Source organism: Dama dama, chromosome 19 (genome assembly GCF_033118175.1).
Source record: "Dama dama isolate Ldn47 chromosome 19, ASM3311817v1, whole genome shotgun sequence".
NCBI classification, from domain to species: Eukaryota; Metazoa; Chordata; class Mammalia; order Artiodactyla; family Cervidae; genus Dama; species Dama dama.
This window is the reverse complement of record NC_083699.1, coordinates 95,255,843-95,275,327: the sequence shown is the minus strand read 5'-3', so window position 1 is coordinate 95,275,327 and position 19,485 is coordinate 95,255,843. Positions and strand designations below refer to the sequence as shown.

At 41.4% G+C, this 19,485-nt stretch overlaps 1 pseudogene; it reads left to right on the top strand.

Moving 5' to 3' along the window:
- The first annotated feature begins 18,110 nt into the window (after positions 1–18,110).
- On the top strand, positions 18,111–19,017 carry LOC133074131 (olfactory receptor 4C46-like; annotated as a pseudogene).
- Positions 19,018–19,485: the final 468 nt, after the last annotated feature.

Here is a 19,485-nt window from a genome sequence, read left to right as displayed (position 1 = left end):
AACATACTGAAAAGATGGTGGAACAGAAAGATCATATAATATGTAAATCAGCTCTGATTTACCCTTCAAGTTTGAGAATCTGTGTTACTATCTCTCCAATGTTTTAAACCACTCTGTCCTTGGAGTTGTATTCTGGAAACACATTTTACCAGTATAGTTCCAGGAACTCCTTGATTGAAAAACTATTTTTATGGACAGCCTTCATTGAGTTAGGCCTAACTCCATTCTCTTTCCATTGTATGCTTCTCTAGTGCTTGGGGAGTTGGACTAGATAGGTGTACAGGAAAGGTGTTTAGGATAGGGAATGGTGTAGGGGAAAGGTGTAGGGGATAGGTATAGGGGAAAGGTGCTGGGAAAGATTGAAGGCAGGAGGAGAAGGGGACGACAGAGGATGAGATGGTTGGATGGCATCACCAACTCAATGGACATGAGTTTGAGTAATCTCCGGGAGTTACTGATGGACAGGGAGGCCTGGTGTGCTGTAGTCCATGGGGTCACAAAGAGTCAAACACGACTGAACTACTGAACTGAACTGAAGGGTTCTAAAGCAACCTCTCCACTGAGCACAATAGTTAATTAGATAGATATTGGATGACCACTCAATGAGTCATTGTAAATGGATTTCCATCTTTTAAGAAGTTGAGAATTATGACTTTGTCAGTCCACGCTAATTCTCTGATCTGACACTAGATTTCATTCCAGAGTTGAAAGAAAAGTTCAAGACATTTCTACAATGATACTTCAACGAAATTTGTATCTCTTATAATTCTTTGTGTGTGTGTTCAGTTGCTCAGTCGTGTCTGCAGTTTTGAGACTCCATAGACTATAGCCTGTCAGGCTTCTCTGTCCATGGGATTATCCCGGCAGGAATACTGGCATGGGTAGGCATTTCCTCCTCCAGGGCATCTTCCTGACCCAGGGATAGAAAAGCTCTGCATCCTGCATTGCAGGCAGATTCTTTATGACTAAGCCACCTGGGAAGCCTTAGATAGTTTCAATTTTTCATTCAGACTATCTGAACATGATGTGTGAGTGTGCTTCTGTATAGGAATATTTCTGAGTTGAATTGAATTACATTTATTTATCAAGTAACTTCAATATTGATATTTATTTATTTTAGTAGATAATTGTAATGGGCTTTACAGTTGGTGACAATATATGTGTCATTCTTCTTTAGTTGCAAAACAATAACTTAAAGATCAGTTCCTGGCCTAGGATTTAGTGGCCTGGCTTCTTCTCCTTAGCAAATGACATTCTTATTCCATTTTTTAAATTTTCTTGTTATAAATTGTGAATAATATTGTCTGTTTTTTTTTTTAATGCCATATGAATATTATTCAATGAAAGTGGCTGAAATAAGTGCATTTTACCATCTCTATGTACAGGTAAATAATGTAATTGCTTTCATAATTATCATATTTATCTAATTCTAGAACTGACATAATAAACAACAACTTTAAGAAGTACTGTGAATTTCATCTTGTTTGAAGTGCCATTATTATAATAAGACTCATAGTTACCACTTAATGTATATGAAAGCAATATGTTAAAATCATGATTTGCATATGTAAGTTAAACCACAAATAACTATAATAAAGTTTAAATATCAATTAGTTATCCACCTAAATATTTAGTTTACACAATACTAAATACTCAGACATCATAATAAATTCATGTGTTTTCAAAAACCTGAATTCATAAGAAATCAATGTTTCTTTTTTCCCCCCCTCTTTTCATAGTGTTTTGTCTTCAAGAAGGAGATCAAAATTAAAGATGCATGATAAAGAAAGTTCTCCTCTGCTGTTCAGGTAATTTCAGGAAACAACTGATTTGCTGGCAAAGTCTGCTAACATGGTGAAATACCCCTGAGGTTCTATTAGCCACAACTGAGAAGCTTTAGAGAATGTGCCCACAAAAAGGACATGTGATTATTTTAAGGTTCCTCCAAAAGTACCACTTAAAAGTCAATGAAGACATTCACTCTAACTCAGCTAGGAATTTCTATTTCTTCACAGTTATTCATAAAATAATGTTATTATATTACTTATGCCTAACTCTTACCTTATGTACACCATATCCTTTTCTGATCTGTTGGTATATCATATCTCAGAATAAGAAAATGCAATGAAGCTGTTGCACTTTGTTTCCTCATAACTATAATTTCCAGTTTCGAAATCAATTTTTATTGGAGTATAGTTGACTTACAATGCTGTGGTTATTCTCAGACTCAGTGGTCAACCGGAGCTATTTCTTTCATAATTTGACCACACAGCAATGTCCAAGCATGGTACTAGTGTGACCATGTTTACTAAATTGTGCAAGACTGTCTCCAAGAGAATATACCATGAAGAAAGATTGTCTCTTAAAGAGCATCTCTTACACCATACACAAAAATAAACCCTAAATGGATTAAAGACATAAATGAAAGAATGGATACTGTAAAGCTCCTGGAGGAAAACTCAGGTAGAATACTCTGACACAAACAGCAGCAACACATTTTTGGAACCATCTCTTAAATCTGACTTTGTTTTATGGCTATAAAGAGTAGAAAGCTTTTTGTAGTCTCAAATGCAAGCCTGGTTGTTTCCAGGTTCTCTTCTTTTTGGTAGGATTTTAATCCCATTTATTTTTCCAAGAGAAAAGCATTTGTAGGAACTTCCACTAAGTCTTTTCAGTCTTTCCTGTGTGGTTCAGAATTGACCCATATCTTTAGGGAAAAGAGCACCTAAAATTCAGGGTTTAGAGCCTGGCTTTTCAAAATATTGGTTCCAGAAAACACTGAGCATTTGATATTTCTCCAATGCTTTAAAATACATACATTTTATATCTTCTTTGCTCTTCTGGTGGATCACATTGAAATACTTATTGCAAAACCACCTTTCTTTCTTTTCTAGGTCACAAATACTATCACTTCATTTCAAGTTTGAGAATAGTTGTGGCTTATATGGAATTACTATGAATTATTACATATTTTTAGGCCCTATGTCAGCTATGTTTTCAATGTCTTATTCTTATTGGAACATATAAATTTTGTTCCTGGGCTTTTGAAGATACTACAAATCTAACAACTTATTTTACTTCAGTCAGATAAGCAGAAAAAATGAGTTGTTCCTTGCATTTAGCTGGAAGGGTTATAGAGACTTTTACCTATAAGCACGTTAGTTGTCTATCAATGAGTTGTAATTTAGTGCACAGAACAGAGATTAGCTCAAGATTGTGGAACAGTGAATGTGAGTTCATCCCTTCTCATATAAACACTAAAAGCACAACCAGCAGCTGAACAACCATATACCAAAAAAAAAAAGTTGGAACCTACCAAAATAGATACCCTACATCCAAAGGCAAAGGAGAAGCCACAATAATATTGTAGGAGAGGCACAGTCATGGTTAAATCAAATCCTATACCCACCTGGTGGACAACCCACATATTGGAAAGCAATTTTACTACTTAATTTCTGCCACAGGAGTGAAAGTCTTGAGCCCTGTCAGGCTCACCAGGCTGGATATCCAGCACAGGGGTAGGAGCCCCTGGAGGATTTGGCTTTGAAGGCAAGCAGTGTTTAATCACAGAAATTTCACAATGACGAAGGTAACAGAAACTACACTCTTGGAGGGTATACACACAGTTGTGTACATATTAGGATTTGGGAGAAAAAGAATCAATGACATTCCAAGAGACAGGGCCAGACCTACTTTCTAGTATTGGAGACTGCAGAAGTGGGGCATGTCTTCGGCTCATGGTAGGGACAAAGACAACGGCAGTGGCAAGTCTGGAGACCACTCATTGGTATGAGCCTTTCTGGAAGCCACCATTAGACCCGCTCTCCACCCATAGGCTCCTTTGCTGGATACCTCAAGAAAGCAACCAACAGGATGGGAAAACAGATGCACCCAACATCAGACAAGCTTCTCATAGAAGTCCAGAGCACAACCCTGCCCACCAGAGTGATCAGACTCAGCTCACCCATCAGTATACAAGAACCAGTCCCTCCCATCAGGAAGCATACATAAGCCACTTGAGACAGACTCAAGGCTGTCTCAGCAGACAACAGACAGCAGAAGATAAGGCAGACAGCAGAAATAAGAACTACAATCTGCAGCCTGTGGGACTGAAACCAAATTCACAGAAAGTTAGAGAGCATGAGAGCATATGGCCCAGATGAAGAGACAAGATAAAACTCCAGAATAACAACTAGTTCAGTTCAGTTCAGTCACTCATTTGTGTCTGACCCCATGAACCACAGCATGCCAGGCCTCCCTGTCCATCATCAACTCCCGGTGTCCACCCAAACCCATGTCCATTGAGTCGGTGATGCCATCCAACCGTCTCGTCAGCTGTCGTCCCCTTCTCCTCCTGCCCTCAATCTTCCCCAGCATCAGAGTCTTTTCAAATGAGTCAGCTCTTATCAGGTGGCCAAAGTATTGCAGTTTCAGCTTCAACATCAGTCTTTCCAATGAACACCCAGGACTGATCTCCTTTAGGATGGACTGGTTGGATCTCCTTGCAGTCCAAGGGACTCTCAAAGTTCTTCTGCAACACCACAGTTCAAAAGCATCAATTCTTTGGCACTCAGCTTTCTTTATAGTCCAACTCTCACATCCATACATGACCACTGGGAAAAACGTAGCCTTGACTAGATGAACCATTGTTGACAAAGCAATGTCTGTGCTTTTTAATATGCTGTCTAGGTAGGTCATACCTAGACAGTAAGTGTCTTTTAATTTCATGGCTGTAGTCAACATCTGCAGTGATTTTGGAGCCCCCAAAAATAAAGATAGCTACTGTTTCCACTGTTTCTCCATCTATTTGCCATGAAGTGATGGGACTGGATGCCATGATCTTACTTTTCTGAATGTTGAGCTTTAAGCCAACTTTTTCACTCTCTTCTTTCACTTTCATCAAGAGGCTCTTTAGTTCTTCTTCACTTTCTGCCATAAGGGTAGTGTCATCTGCATATCTGTGGTTACTGATACTTCTCCCAGCAATCTTGATTCCAGCTTGTGCTTCCTCCAGCCCAGCGTTTCTCATGATGTACTCTGCATATAAGTTAAACAAGCAGGGTAACAATATACAGCCTTGATGTACTCCTTTACCTATTTGGAACCAGTCTGTTGTTCCATGTCCAGTTCAAACTGTTGCTTTCTGACCTGCATACAGGTTTCTCAAGAGGCAGGACAGATGGTCTGGTATTCCCATCTCTTTCAGAATTTCCCACAGTTTATTGTGATCTACACAGTCAAAGGCTTTGGCATAGTCAATAAAGCAGAAATAGATGTATTTCTGGAACTCTCTTGCTTTTTTCATGATCCAGCAAATGTTGGAGATTTGATCTCTGGTTCCTCTGCCTTTTCTAAAACCAGCATGTGGAAGTTCATGGTTCATGTATCGTTGAAGCCTGCCTTGGAGAATTTTGAGCATTACTTTACTAGCGTGTGAGATGAGTGCAATTGTGTGGTAGTTTGAGCATTCTTTGGCATTGCCTTTCTTTGGGTTTGGAATAAAAACGGACCTTTTCCAGTCTGGTGGGCACTGCTGAGTTTTCCAAATTTGCTGATATATTGAGTGAAACACTTTCAAGCATCACCTTTCATAATTTGAAATAGCTCAAGTGGAATTCCATCACCTCCGCTAGCTTTGTTCATAGTGATCTTTCCTGAGGCCCACTTGACTTCACATTCCAGGATATCTGGCTCTAGGTGAGTGTGAGTGATCACACCATTGTGATTATCTGGGTCGTGAAGATCTTTTTTTGTACAGTTCTTCTGTGTATTCTTGCCACCTCTTCTTAATATTTTCTGCTTCTGTTAGGTCCATGCCATTTCTGTCCTTTATCGAGCCCATCTTTGCATGAAATGTTCCCTTGGTATCTCTAATTTTCTTGAAGAGATCTCTAGTCTCTCCCATTCTATTGTTTTCTTCTACTTCTTTGCACTGATCACTGAGAAAGGCTTTCTTATATCTCCTTGCTATTTTTTGGAACTCTGCATTCAAATGGGTATATCTTTCCTTTTCTCCTTTGCTTTCCACTTCTCTTCTTTTCACAGCTATTTGTAAGGCCTCCTCAGACAGCCATTTTGCCACAAAATGCAGTGGAAATAGGCAACTTACTGAAAAAATAAATCACAGTAATGGTAATGAAAGTGATCCAAGATCTCAGAAAAAGAATGGAGGCAAAAATTGAGAAGCTGCAAGAAATATTTAATAAAGACACACAAGAACTAAAGAACAAACAGAGACACATGATACAATAACCGAAATGACAAATATCTTAGAAGGAATCAATAGCAGAATAATTGAGGCAGAAGAATAGATAAATGACCTGGAAGACAGAATAGTGGAAATCAGTGCCATGAAATAAAGAAAAAAGACTGAAAGGGAGTTGAAGACAGTCTAAGAAACATCTGGGACAACATTAAATGCACCAGCATTTGCATTATAAGAGTCTCAGAAGAAGAGAAAGAGAGAAAGGACCTGAGAAAATGTTTGGAGAGATAATAACAACAATCTTTCCAAACATGTGAAAGAAATTTGGGATGTTTTCACCTGTTGGCTGTTGTGAGTAATGCTGCTATTAACACTGGTACATAAATATCTGTTAGGTATCTCTGCTTCTATTCTTTTGTGTATAAAATACCAAGAGCATACTTATATTTAACTAATACTTATATTTAACTAGTCTCCTTTTTACAAAGGGAATTTCAAAAGTTATAATAATTATTATTAAATAGGTCTACTGTTCTGACAGACTCAAAAGATAGCAATGAAAATAGTGTAAAACCAGCTATAAATACCTAAGTGTTGTAAGTGGTCAACAGATCCAAAGGTTAAACTCTTTCTATTGGAAGTTATCTCCTGATTGTTCAGACAACAACTATGAACTGTGATTATTTATTTTTCATTACAAATGCACATGTGTCTTCCTTATTGTGAGTGCAGATATTTAATTATACATATATGAAATTTTAAGCATCTCTTTACAGGAAACTCTTCTCAGCAGGAAGCCTTTTCCTTGTCACTTTATCAAAGTTACAGCATAGTATCCTTTAACCAGACACCCCATGCTCTACTCATTTTCAGCCCATGCACACCTTTCGAATATTTCAGCTTATAACAGCAGCTTGCCTAACTGGTTGGTTCTTTCTCTAGATCAAAAAAGTTAGAAATGAAAAATAAGTAACAGATTATCAGATTTCTTTCCTAGGTTCCCTTTCAATAATTTCACAGTCAAACTGTATGACCAAACTGTGTGAACAAGGTAACATCTAAAAGAAGTCAACAAGCCTGCATGCAGTGGGGGGTGTTGAAGAATCTGGCTCTCTACCTCAATGATTAACTGAGATTTCTTCTCTTCTTCCATTCAAACTGTTCATGGCTCAGCAGAATCTTTTTAGGTGGTTTTTGCCAATACTAAATCCATCATTTCCGGAGATTGTTGACATTGTGGTTAAGGCAGCTCTCCTATTTACCAAGTTTTATGTGTATTGATTTTTTTTTTTCAAGTGACAAACAGCTTGATCTGACTTGGGAATGATATTCTGTTACTGACTACCCTTCTATATCACTATTATAATGTTAATATATAAAATCTATTTATCTACTATTTTATTTCTTAGGTCTTTATTTTGTTCAATTAACATATTTATCCATGAACCAATAGTATAGTGTTAAAATTACTGCAGTGTTTCAGATACCATTGCCATATTAAAAAAAAAAAAAAAAATCACTCCCAAATTTAGTAGTTTAAAAAACTAACTCTCACTTTACTGTTTCAGGTAATTATAATCAAGAATTTGATTAGTTCAGTTGGGTACTTTAAGTTCAACATCTCTCATAAGCTTGCAGTCAAACCGGCTGAGGCTGAAGTCATGTAATCAGTTTCCTCACTCATATGCGCATGTAGGCTGGGAAGCCTTGAGCAGTGGCAACTGAAACAGGCAGTGCTCCATGAGATCATAGGGTGAAGCCTCATCCAACAGAACTGGTGTCCTAGTGAGAAATGGAACGTAAACCAGAGTCCACATGTTTGCTCAGAGGAAAGGCCCTGAGAGAATGGAGTGAGAAGGAGGCCGTCTGTAAGCAGGAAGAGAGGCCTCACCAGAAACCCATCCTGCTGTTACTTTAATCTTGGACATCCAGTCTCCAGAACTGTCAAAAAAATGAATGACTTGTATTTAAGCTATGCAGTCTGCAGTATTTTGTCATGGAAACCCAAGCAATTAATATATGGTGGTATTGATAATGGATGGTGATGATGATGAAATACAGATTGACTATGCTCAATAGAGGTCTGAATTGAAAGACCAAGTTTCAAGTCATAAAAGTGAAAGGTCGGGGCATGCCCCCGGGAAAGTGCTGCAAGGCAAATTCCGGAGGCTGGCTAAACTTCCAGGGGCTGGCCCCCTGCAGGCTGGTCCAATCAGGTACCAACATAAAGCCCACGGACACTGAACACCGCTGTAGCCCGCGCTTTCTTCCTTATATGAAAAGACCTGGCCTGGATGCCTGCCCGGACTATAAAACCCCTCCCCACCCCTCATACTTTGCAGACTCCCTTTGTCTCCTCACTCACCAGCCCCCGGGAGTTCTGCCCGAGAGCGACGCTTAATAAAAGGCCTTTACCACCGGTCCTTAGAGGCGGCTTTTTTCCTCCCGCGGCGTTTTTCCTAACATCTGGCGCCCAACGTGGGGCCCGAGGTGAGGGCCCCCGGCACTTGCCATTGAGGCCCCCTCGAGCTCCACCGCCGCGGAAGCCTCGGACCCAGGCGGCTGACCAACCCCCCGGACGGCAGGATACGGAGTAAGTCCCTTCGGCTTTGGGGCCTGCCCTCCCTGACGACCACCTCCTAGGGCCCCGTAACGAGTGCGCACTTACTGGGCCCTCCCGGTCACCAGCTGGTGGAGAGATGTCCCCAGCAGCTGAGTAGACCTCCGGCTTCAGCCTCCGGCTTCGGCCTTTCCGGTCACCAGGTGGTGGGGAGACGTCCCCAGCGGCTGAGTAGACCTCCGGCTTCGGCCTTTCCGGGTCCCTGCGGTCGTGAGGAAGACGTTCCTCACGACTACACGGACCTCCGGCTCCCCTTGACTCGTCCGAAGACGTTCGGACAGCGGGGGTTGCCTCCACGCCCCGTGGTCATCATGGGATTGACAGCCTCCAAACCCGATCCCCAATACTCCACACCCTTAGAGTGCCTGCTGGCTAACCTGCAGACTCTAGGGCTAAAGAGAGATATCCGCTCCCAGCAGCTCACTTTTCTGTGCTCACAGGCCTGGCCTCAGTATTCCCTAGATAATGGCTCACAATGGCCAGCCACAGGGACACTAGACTTTGACGTCCTCCGTGATTTGGATAATTACTGCCGGAGAACGGGAAAATGGTCTGAGGTCCCCTATGTTCAGGCCTTTTGGGCGTTGCGCTCTCGCCCCACCCTGTGCACTACGTGTGCTCCTAGCCAGATCCTACTCACCATGGCCCCCCCGACTCCACCCTCCCGAGCTAAGCCGACTCCTCCCGCCTCTGAGTCCCCTGCTTTCTCTGTTCCCCCAGAAGATCTGGTGGCCCCCCCTCCCTACACCTCTCCCACGGCCCCCTCCCCTTCCTCTCCGGTTCCTACTCCCTCCCCTTCCACTCCGGCCCCTCCTAACCTCTCCCCCTCTAACCCTACTCCGGCCTCTTTTGCTCCTGTTCCCGCCCCTGAGGCTTCACCGCCGGCCCCAGATTCTCCGGCCATTAACCCTATCTTGTATCCTCCCCTTCCCCCCGTCACTCCCTTCTCGTCTCCGGTTAGCTCCCACACTCGCTCCCATAGCAACCCTCCAGGGGCCTCCCCGCCCCCTCCCCCAGCCCCGCTACTCCCTCTGCAACAAGTAGCCGGAGCCGACGGCCTGGCCCAGGTCCACGTCCCCTTCTCTCTCCAGGACTTAGCACAGATCGAGGCCAAGCTGGGATCCTTTTCCTCCAACCCCACTCAGTACATTAAGCAGTTTACTGGTCTGACCCGCGCCTATGCCTTAACATGGCAGGACATATATGTCATCCTGGGGTCTACCACCACCCCCGAAGAGAGGCAGGCCGTTTGGACGGCAGCCAGGGCTCAGGCCGACCAGCGGCACTGTGCCAACCCCTCCCCCGAGCGCCCCCCGGGAGCTCAGGCAGTTCCTGACACCGACCCTGATTGGAACTACCAGGAAGGGGGTGGCGGCCAGCTGCGGGTACGCTATATGATAGAGTGTCTCCTCGATGGGATGGAAACGTCCTCTCATAAGGTTGTAAACCTCCTCAAACTAGACGAGGTGACTCAGGGGCCCAATGAAAACGCAGCCATGTTTCTTAATCGGCTGACTGAGGCCCTTGTTCAATACACCAGACTGTCCCCTGAGTCCCCCACTGGGGCAGCTACCTTGGCCAATCGTTTTATCTCCCAATCCGCACCTGACATCAGAAAAAAACTGGCCAAGGCCGAGGACGGCCCTCAGACCCCTATTCGAGACCTGGTAAAAATGGCCTTTAAAGTTTATAACGCCCGTGAAGAAACTGCTGAGGCCAGCTGAAAGGCAAGGCTCAAGCAAGAGGCCGAATTTCAGGCAAGCCTCCTAAACCAACAAACCCAGGCCTTAATAGTGGCCCTGCGGCTGGCGGCAGGCTCGGGGTCCCAAAACCCCCCTCCGGGGGCCTGCTTCAAGTGAGGCCAAGAAGGACACTGGGCCAAGATGTGCCCCAATCCGTGGCCTCCTTCCAAGCCGTGCCCGTTGTGCAAACAGCGAGGACACTGGGCTAGTGACTGTCCCCAGGCCTCTCGGGCCGCGACCTCTAGGGGCCGGAGACCAGAGCGCCCCAGGGAGACCTCCTGCCCTCCTCCGGCCTTCGAGCTGCTGAGCTTCGACGATGGCTGACATCGCCCAGACTCAGGAACCCCGATAACCCAAGCCAAGCCCAGGGTAACGCTCCAGGTAACGGGTAAAGTCTGGTTAATGCGGGGGCTACCTATTCGGTCCTTCCCTCTTTCAGGGACACTTTACGTCCTTCCCAGGTTTCGGTTATGGGCATTGACGGCCAACCCTCATGTCCACTCCAAACCCAACCAACACCCTGTCAATTAGATTCCTGCCTATTTGCCCACTCCTTTCTGGTCATCCCTTCCTGCCCTACTCCTCTCTTAAAAAAAAAGAAAAAGAAAAGAAATGTACTCTCACAGATCTCCCAGCAGGTGGCTACGGCCCTGGACATCGACTGGCATCTCCACATCCCCTATCGGCCCCAACCGCCAGGCCTGGAACAAAGGCGCAGACAGCTCCAAGAAAGCCCCCTCTGGACCGGACTCAATGGTTTACTCCCATACCTCTTGCCCTTTCTAGGCCCTATACTCCTGCTGGTTCTGGGCCTCACCACAGGCCCCTGCCTCATCCAACTTATTCTTCGCTGGGTCCAAAAAATAGCGCGGGTTGCGACCGGACGGGCCATGCTCCTAACAGCTTATACTCGACTCAATCAAAAAGACATAGACCCACTTCACAATCCTGCATAAGCTGACCTTTCGTCCCAGCTGGCCCCTACCCCTCGCCGCCCCCGTTCAGCAGGAAATAGCCAGAGAGAACCGGCGCCCCTTGTCCTATAACAAAAAGGCCGGGATGAAAGGTCGGGGCATGCCCCCAGGAAAGTGCTGCAAGGCAAATTCCGGAGGCTGGCTAAACTTCCAGGGGCTGGCCCCCTGCAGGCTGGTCCAATCAGGTACCAACATAAAGCCCTCGGACACTGACCACCGCTGTAGCCCGCGCTTTCTTCCTTATATGAAAAGACCTGGCCTGGATGCCTGCCCGGACTATAAAACCCCTCCCCACCCCTCATACTTTGCAGACTCCCTTTGTCTCCTCACTCACCAGCCCCCGGGAGTTCTGCCCGAGAGCGACGCTTAATAAAAGGCCTTTACCACCGGTCCTTAGAGGCGGCTTTTTTCCTCCCGCGGCGTTTTTCCTAACAAAAAGAAAAAACATTTCTTCATCCAATTGCCAGAATTAGATAATTTCCAAATCCAGAGATTATTTGACTAAAGAAGATATCAGATATTTTTGAGTTACAGCTGTCAGCACATATAGGTCGTGCAAATCTTCAACCTAACCTTTCTCTGAGAGATCTGTGGCCATTTACTAAGGTAACTATATTCTAGCAAATAGAAATGCTCATATCTTTCTGGAGATTACCTGAGATGGATTCTAACCCTCAGTCCCAGGTGGCATATTGCCACATCCTTCACTGGTCAGAAAGCTGATTGATAGTTGTTGACCTGAAACATATAGGATGCCAAATATTTCTCCAGCAAGCATGAGTTAATTCAGGATCAGCAAGAATTGTAATTTAGAGCCTGTAACCATGAGGAACCATGTGCAATTACCCCCACAGGCAAGGAAAGGTAAATGCTTTTGTAGAAGGGAAAAGAAAGTTGAGGGGGCACTAGTAAATAAAGAGCACATGACTTTTCATTGGCTGAGATGTTTCCAGGAAGAAAAAAGTCTTTCTTTTTCCTGTTGGGCTCTGCTATGCTGCTATGTCTTCTGGTCTCCCAACTCTATTTCACTGGGTTTCTGTTTATTAATTTCTGCAAAGTGAGAGAATAGTTACTCAGTGCTCTCCTAGTGGCCAGTTCTACATATCTAGTGAACTATGTGTATTCTACAGAGGGCAAGCATTTCCATGTCTGTTCCCTGATGCTTTAGAGAACTGAATAGACATATTTGAAACGAATCTATCTTTCCAAAGTAATGAGCAAAAAGCACCACATTTTTGTGCTACCAAGGAGATTTGACAGATGCAGGAAGTTCTCTAGTCTTACTATTACAACTTAATTTACTTTTGTGGGTTAAGAATAAAGTGGAGACACAGGCTAAACCGGTATGGAAAATGGAAGCTTAAAAAAACCCTGGATAATAAGTCTTTACTTTGTGTATTTTCTATTTACATGAGAAATCCTATAGAACTGAGTCAAAGGATGTATTTGGTTATGAGCTCTCAACATTCTTATTTCCTTAGGCAGTTCTCACTTGGGAAACAATGAAGCTCATTGAAATAATTACATGAACAATTACACAAAGAAAACAATGTCTTTTGTTGAAATTACCTTATTTCAAGTGAGAATAGTGGCTAATCCCATAGGGAAAAGATAAAACAAGTTTGCATTTAGAAAATCTGAATTCTTATCTTTAATCTGATAGTATCCAAATATGCACTTTTAGAAATGCCGCTTTCCTACCCTGGGTTTCAGATTCTTTGTAAGCACAATGAAAAGAGTGAATTATATACTTTCTAATAAACCCCTAATTCTCAATGACTAATATTTTATTAATTGTTTATTTATTTGTGGATCTAATGCTGGCCTCTACACACTTGGCTTCTCAAAAACCTCATTTATAATATAATATGAAATCCAAGATAATTATTCAGTTTATGGTGAAACATGTCCAACATTTCCCAGAAGCTTCTGATTTTGGAGAGCTCTTAAATTCAGCTTGGAACTGCAACAGCAGAAGCAGGCTTTTAATTCTATTACATACTGATTACCTCATCCTGGACAAGTGAAATAAATACTCTAATTCTCAGCTTTTCTATCTATGAGTTAGGAATTATATATTTATCTTTGAGTTATTTTCAAATTAAGTATGAATTATGATTACAAAAAAATGCTCAATGTAGGATAGTTTTCTAAATAAGAAATTTAGGGCAGATGATATATGGGCAGGGTTGATTATATGTTATTTAACTGACTAAATAAATAAACAAAATGCCTGTATAATTAGAAAGTTTCCTGAGAGAGGAAATGGACAATTCTCAGTGGAAGAAGTTGACATCTTTGAAATTCCTAAGGGTTTTTTGAATTCATTTTTTAATGTTTCCACAAATTAGACTAAGAAATAGTCTTCTGAAAGCCTTTGTTGAAAGATGGATGTTAAAGAAATCTCCTGCTAAATATTTGGTGAGTTCTTACATGGGAGATAATGTGGGCTCAGGATCAAGATCAAGACTTGAGATCAGAGAGTTTTGAAATGTATTTTCAGGGTTGCTCCTCAGTAATTACATGTCCTAGAGTACAATGCTGAACTTCTCCATGTTTCAGTTTCTCTATCTTCCAACCACATATAATGTTTTCAAAACAATTCTTAAATGAGATAATTTATAAAATTCTTCACACAATGCTTAGCATATATGAAGCAATATTAGGTTTTGATCATTACTTATATTAATAATTGCTAACCTTCAGGAAGAACTTTGTAATTTGCCCAGTAATAACATCTCTCAAGAGGAAAATAGCCTTCATTTCCTTAGTCCTTTATCATCTCAGAACTTGTAATATTTTGGATACCACAGAAATATACAGAGATGAGAAAGAGTTGTTGGACCATTTTACTTCACAGCAAATTTTGAAGGAGATTTCTACAAATTGACTATGTAGAAATGAATCAAAAAGAAAATAAACCAGAAAATATATGATGAAATAATCCACAAGGCAAAAATACATAGACTTTTTGAGTATTTTAGCTTATTTCTCTAAAATGTCATTATTATTGCCGAAAAAAATTTGCAAATAAGTGTTGCTAGTAAGGTTTTACTTGGGCCTAAATGAGGACTGTAGCCCAGGAGACATTGTTTCAGAGAGCCCTGAGAAACTGCTCTGAGGAAGCAAGGGAGGAGCTAGGCTCTATAGGAGGTTTGCAACAAAGGGCAGGTAGCTGGGATCATCAAAGGATTACTGTTACTTAAAGAAACCAGATGCATTAAGGAATTTACCACTGTCCTATGTATGGGAAGATGCAAGAGGCTGGATTCACTGAAATCTCTCATTTGATATGCACCTTAGCTATCTGGGTCCAGTTACCTGTGTTTTCACATCATAAACTTCCTTTACCTTAGGAAATGGCTGCCTCTGAGGATCCTAAAATGGTAGGTACTCTTTTCTTCCAGAATTTCCTCAGGGCTCACAAGCTCACATTCTCGTTGTTCAGCCTCTCAGTCCTGTCTGATTCTTTGTGACCCCATGGACTGCAGCATGCCTAGCCTCCCTGTCCTTCACTATCCTTCTGGTGTTTGCTCAGACTCATATCCACTGAGTTGGTGATGCCATCCAACCATCTCATTCTCTGTCATCCCCTTCTCCTTCTGCCCTCAATCTTTCCCAGCATCAGGTTCTTTTCCAGTGAGTCAGCTCTTCACACCAGGTGGTCAAAGTATTAGAGCTTCAGCTTAAGCATTAGTCTTTACGATGAATATTCAGGGTTGACTTCCTTTAGGGTTGATAGGTTGATCTCCTTGCAGCCCAAGAGATTCCCAAGAGTCTTCTCCAATACCACTGTGCAAAAACATTAATTCTTCACTCCTTAGCCTCCTTAATGGTCCAACTCTCACATCTGTACATGACTACTGGAAAAACCATGGCTTTGACTATATGGATCATTGTCAGCAAAGTGATATATCTGCTTTTTAATACACTATCTAGGTTGGTCTCAGCTTTTCTTTAAGGAGCAAACATCTTCTAATTTTGTGACTGTAAACAATGACTGCAGTGATTTTGGAGCCAAAGAAAATAAAGACTGCCACTGTTTACAGTTCTCCCCATCTATTCGCCATGAAGTGATGGGACTGGATGACGTGATCTTAGTTTTTGGAAGGCTGAGTTTTAAGCCAACTTTATCACTCTCCTCTTTCACCTTCATCAAGAGGCTGTTTAGTTCCTCTTTGCTTTGCTTTCTCCCGTTAGAGTGTTATCATCTGCATATCTGAGGTTGTTGATATTTCTCCTGGCAATCTTGATTTCAGCTTGTGATTCATCCAACCTGGCATTTCATATGATGTACTTTGCATAGAATTTAAATAAGCAGGGTAACAATATACAGCCTTTTCATATTCCTTTCCCAATTTTGAACCAGTCTATCTTTCCACATCTGGTTCTAACTGTTGCTTTTTGACCTGCATGCAAGTTTCTAAAGAGGCAGGTCACATGGTCTGGTATTCCCATCTCTTTAAGAATTTTCCACAGTTTGTTGTGATCCAGTCAAAGGCTTTCATGTAATCCATGAAACAGAAGTAGATGCTTTTCTGACATTCCCATGCTTTCTCTATGATCCAACTGATGTTGGCAATTTGATCTCTGGTTCCTCTGTCTTTTCTAAATCCAGCTTGTATATCTGGAAGTTCTCAGTTCACGTACTTCTGAAGCCAGCTTGAAGGATTTTGAGCATTACCTTGCTAGCATGTGAAATGAGGACAACTGTATGGTACCTTGAACACTATTTGCCATTGCCTTTCTTTGGGATTGGATTGAAAACTGACCTTTTCCATCTCACATTGGAGGGCTGCAATTGCTGAGGGCTGTGACACCTTTGTTTCCTGTTATGGCAGAAAATTTTCCATTTCTAATTATAATATCCAAAGGAAAAAGACTTTTTTGAAAAGTGAAATCGGATTTTCATAAAACATGAAAAGAACACATAACACATAACAGAAATTTTATTTAGCTGATTGATTAATGAGAGAATTAGTAGGATATAATCACAGTCAAAAGGCAAATTCAGTGTACCATTTTTAACATTGTTCAATCAGAGGTATGTAATGATTTTATAAATAAATGTAAGATTTGTTTTATCTCTAATGATCAGGGAAATCAATCAAACTTGCATCTGACAATATTAGTATATCTATGGAAAATAATTACATCCATTCTTGTCAGTTGTCTGTTACTTCAATAACTGTAAAATAGCTTACTGTCAGTAAAAGATATAAATCCCATATAACTATGATTCCAAAAGAAATGCTACTGATAACACATACATCTTTATTTTTGTTGCATTTTAGTCTTTCACAATATATTTTTCTAAAAAAGTTAAATTTCTTTATCAGCTTTATATAAAACAAGGACTGATGCCTTATGAATAAAACAGGTTTATACAGAGAAAAGTGTTTTCACACTTATATTTTTGCACTTAAAAAAAACATAAAATTTCCACATCCTTTGGAGTTTAACAAGAAACAGCATATACAAAGTGGGAGATTAAAGCAAGTTGAAAATATTGACTCTTCAAGATATGGAGGGAGTTGAGGAAAATTAATGAGATTATATAGTACCACCTGGACTAATAAGAGCAGGAAGCATCACCATAATAGGACCTGGAGAGCATGGAGGACCGAGCACTCGGAAACCCAGAAGGTCCATCCAAACGGATGCAGCCTCAGTTCAAGCCACCCAGCCACTGACAGACCATAATAACGAACCCGGTCAGTGAGCACCATGACACTTCTTCTCTTATTCTCCCCTGCGCTCCTTGGCCAGAAGGTAAGGGAGACGGTTGGTGCAGACAAGGGAAGAAAACCGCTCAGGGTGGAAAGAGTGAGAGATCTCACTGGGTGAAAGGAGTTTATCATTCCAACTGTTTTTCAGTTTTTTGTTGTTGTTGTTGTTAAGACAGTAAGTACTATTTTTGCAGTTGGCTTGAACAAAAGAAAACACAAAACAAAAGCCAGATGAGAGTCTTCCAATGCATTTATTCACTTGATTTTATCGAACACCAGTATGTCAGACACTGAACCAAGTAATGGTGATAAAGAGGTGAAGAAGACAAATACAGACATTTTATCTTAGATTAATTGAAGTGGTTTTTAAATGAAAGAGGGGGGTAGATTAGATTTAATCTATGTATCATCAATGTGCAGAACCAGAACCAATAATTGTATGAGTATATTTTTAATATCTAATAATATTTTTAACTTTTCTTACTGGCTGAGAAGCAATAAGATTTAATGCCTGGTGAGCTCCCTGTGGCGGGAAGTCCTCCAACAAAGACTCAAGGACCACTTGTCAGAAGATGTGCAAGAAGGTTTTGAGCATCCTTGTAATAAACTGAATTAAACAGCTTCAAAATTTCACTTTCTTTGTAAAATAGCAAATATAGCATGCTTCTTGTCTTGCACTATGGAAAAAAAAAAAAAATAGCTTCTATTATTAAAACACTGTGGACTTACCTGAAAGCCCAAATGTTAACTTCTCATCACATTGCTGTGGATAATGTTGTTTTTGCAGGTTAATTCTCCACTTCTAAATTTATCTTCAGAATTACAATAAAAGAAAACAAGATGAATGTGACTGAATTCATTCTAATGGGACTTACACAGAATCCTCAGATGCAGAGAATTCTATTTTTGGTGTTACTTATCACTTACGTTGTCACTGTCACCTGTTCATTGTGGTTACTATAATCTGCAGCCAGACTTTGGACTCCCTGATGTATTTCTTCCTGGCCTTCTTGTCCTTCATAGACGCCTGCTATTCTCTTCCATAATCCCTAAAATGCTAGCCAACTTGCTCTCTGATTCAAAGTCTGTCTCCTTCAGTGCCTGCATGATACAGCTCTTCACTGAATATTTCTTGGGAGCTTCAGAGATTGTCCTCCTTGTGGTCATGGCCTTTGACCTCTATGTGGCCATCTGCAGGCCTCTGCACTATGTGACTGTCATGGACCACCGCACATGCTGCCTCCTGGTGGGGGTGTGTTGGGCACTGGGTTTTCTCCACTCATTTGGACAGATCCTAGTCATTTTCAGGCTCCCATTCTGTGGTCCCAACATAATGGATCACTTCATGTGTGATATATTCACCTTGATACAACTTGCCTGCACTGACACTTTCCTTGCTGGTCTCTTGGTTGCTGTCAGTGGTGGGGTAATCCCTGTGATCACTTTTGTAATATTGTTGGTATCCTGTGTGTTCATTCTTTGCTCCATGAGGACTCACAGCTCTGCAGGGAGGAAAAGAGCCCTGTCTACCTGTAGCTCCCACATCACAGTTGTCTTCTTCTTTGTGCCTTGTATATTTATGTATCTGCGATCAGTAGCTACTTTTCCCATGGATAAAGCCATAGCAGTATTCTATACTCTTATTACCCCCATGTTAAACCCTTTTATCTACACAGCAAGGAATACAGAGGTCAGAAATGCCATTAGAATGCTATTAAGCAGGAATACAGTTTCAGAAAATAAATGACTCAACATGAATATTTTATTTCTATCTTGACTTTTACATTTTCATATATTATTACTATAAAGCTCTTCCCATACCTTTAACTTGACACTTATACACCCGTGCAAGGTATTATTACAATTATTCCCATTTCATAGATGAAGAACAATGAACTTCAAGAAAGTTAATTAAACCATCCAATATCAGAGACGGAACTAGTATTCAGACCTGAATACTTCTAAATTCAAATTTGATAGTATTTCAACTATTTCAAAAGGTATCAGAGAAAAGATAGAATTTCATCAGAACCAAGTCTCTTGATTTGTAGTGATTGAAAATTTTCCTTTCTAATTACACTCTTATATAATCTTCCTGCATGTATAAGTGATTGATACTCAGAAAACTGTTTGGCCTACTGGTATCTAGAATATAAAATAGAAAGAAGATACTTTCCAATGCTCCGTTGGCATACACTTAATATATCTAATATTT